Raw genomic sequence first — 2,905 nt, 5'->3', positions numbered from 1 at the left:
TCATATTTAAATAATTTGGAGGGAAATAATATATATATTTTTCCACATAGCTAGTTATAAGGGAAAGAATTATTCAAGTTTGATGACAGTAACATTATATCAAATAATAATCTTTTATTTTAAAATATACTTGGAAAAAAAACACTTACCATTTGAACAAACCTTGTACAATTATTTTTAGAGACCAACTTTGAACGTTTCAGGCAAATTCTTTGAATAATAATTAGGATAAACTACATATTTAATCACCAAATTATTATTTTGATTTTCATTTTGGTCACCCAACTATTTCTTTTTAAATCATCACTAACGTTATGTTTGATTTTATTTTAGTCACCCGTCATTAAAAATCAATAAAATTGCTGATACGATATTTTTTATTTTTTTCAAAGATGACATGATATTACCTTATGGTGACATATCAGCATCACCGTTAATTTTTAACAACACATGACTAAAATGAAACTAAAACATAACATTAGTGATGATTTTAAAGAAAAAATGGCTGGGTAATCAAAACAAAACCAAATGATTATGTAGTTTACCCTAATGAATATTATGAAGTCTATATGCATCAATTTCAAATCCACGAAGGACAGTATATGTAATTAAATTTGAATCCGCAAAAAAAAAAACGTACCCATTCAAGAGCAATAAAATTGCAAGTCAAAGTCCCAGAATCAGTAATAATAACATTCACACAACTCTGTAATCCCCTGTAATCAACTTTGTCCTCTGAGAGAACTTGGGAGCAGCTCCACCTCTCAAAGGAATAATGTTCACAACCTGCACCAATATTTCTCTTTAACTACTAATATATTACTAAAACATTCGATCCAACGGCAAGTTAAAATCGACAACAGAATTAAAAAAAGTAAAATGGCATATCATACCTTCAGGTCACTGTATGTACTGGTGGCTAAAAATCCGACAGAAATGGGGAAGAAAGCTGATGAGTCAGCAGGAGGCACCACAAACTCCATAGATCCACTGCAAATATGTCACTTATAAATCAGTACCATATTGAGAAGATTTAACAATTGATGAAGCTTTGCAGTGTTGGGAAAAATGAACAGACCTGCGGTTAGAATTATCAATGAGAAGTGTGGACCATTCTAGGACGGAATTCCTAGAGTCGTACCTACATGAAAAACAAGAAAATGTACATAAAACAACAAACTACACATCACATTTTATGTTCCACAATATTGTACTACTTTTTCACGCTATACAGCTTTTTAGTTACATATTATGAAGATAATCCAAACAGATCACAACATTTTGTTGAGCACCATCTGGAAATTATTTCTGTTTACCTCCATTCACCATCAATCTGTCTGACATTTGGTGCCTCTCTAAGAGCCGGAAGAGGTACAGAAATCACGACATTTTGCAGATCAAACATGGTTGAAGCTTCATACTCAATGCTGACATAAGTTTCATTTCCAGAAACCGAAGGCCAGCAGTTGACTGCAACACACAAAAAAACAACCATTTAAGTATACAATAGCAGTTACACACCAAGAAAAAGCAAGCACTAGGTTTGAAACCCACTGGTCAATGGCACCATTGACTCATCTGCACTTTGCATTCTCCACTTCAAAAGACCAATACCACCTTCATCCCACTTGGACCAGTGGGGAAAGGCCTATTAGGGTCCTTCAACCCCAGAATATTCTCATTGGAAAACAATTCCTTGTTCATGTTGGGTGAGTCTTGAAAAGAATTCCAGGATTACCCCCAGTTTCAATCTAAAAATAATGCACGAAAAGATAATTGGTAAATTCAAAGATGTAAAGGCAATAGGAGAAAGGTATATTGCACTTTAGGGACAACATGATTGTTACCTGAACTTGGATGAGTCCATCTTCCTGGTTAAGAATTTGAAGTGACAAGGTCCCTTCAACCGCAAAGTTACTAATTCCACCATCTCTTTTCAGAATGACATTAAGTTTCTCCTCAACAGTCAAAGTAACGGGATCAGTAAGCGGAGCTGCAACCACTCTGGACAGGCCTCCCTTTGGCTGGACATCGTCAACTATCATTCACCTTCTGCTTTCAGGGATTCCAGGAACTGGTTTGTTTTTTGTGATTTACCAGCTGCATGCCAAAACCTTTAGGAGGGGCATTGCAGATGAAGGTTGGCGGCCTAAAAATTTGAGCATGTGGTCAAAAATGTCTGAAACATTTTAAGCATGTCTAGAAAAGTGAAGCAACTTGGTTTCCTATGAAATTAAGTAAAGCAAATACAACTAATGCATTAAAAACCTGAGAAACAACTCAAAGGCATGTTGTGGGTGTGGCACATAATGTGACTAACCTTTAGGCTTGTTAGAAAAGGCATCAAGATCAGTGGTTGGTCCACCAAACCCAGAACCACCTCCAAAGCCACTTCCACTGCTAGAAATGCTCAGTTCACTGAAGCCATTTTCTATTCTTCCAGATCCCATGACATGAACCTCCTTTGTCACCTCTATTCTTATCAATCTGCAGAACACAGAAAAAATATATATAGCAGAAGAGAGATTAGTACAAGCCAAGAACATGCAATAAAACCTTGCTCTTGTCAATCTCGCTAGCTTTACGCTTCATGACATCCTTAGTTTCATTAATCTTGCTCTGCAATACCAGCTTATGCAACTTCTCTTCATGACTCTCCATCTCACAGTATTGCTTAACCTGTGCAACAGTCACATTTTCCTTGTGCCCAATAGATGACTTCATCAAAAGCAAAGATCAGTTCAAAAGCACTCTTGCCAATACCCTCCTCATCCGAGAGTAAGAATACTCAGTTACCTAAAAAAGTATAAGGAATCAAGTAAATGCTCTGTTCTACTTGGCCAAGACAAGGTATTCTAAAAAGGCTAAACATCGTAAATGCCTCAGTACAGATACAAATGTGACA

General features: G+C 36.1%; 1 pseudogene; it reads right to left on the bottom strand.

Moving 5' to 3' along the window:
- Positions 1–627: 627 nt before the first annotated feature.
- On the bottom strand, positions 628–2,750 carry LOC120140242 (annotated as a pseudogene).
- Positions 2,751–2,905: the final 155 nt, after the last annotated feature.

Source organism: Hibiscus syriacus, unplaced genomic scaffold, assembly GCF_006381635.1.
Source record: "Hibiscus syriacus cultivar Baekdansim isolate YM2019G1 unplaced genomic scaffold, ASM638163v2 tig00110783_pilon, whole genome shotgun sequence".
NCBI lineage: Eukaryota > Viridiplantae > Streptophyta > Magnoliopsida > Malvales > Malvaceae > Hibiscus > Hibiscus syriacus.
The sequence above is the reverse complement of the archived record's forward strand: the minus strand, read 5'-3'. Positions and strand labels throughout refer to the sequence as shown.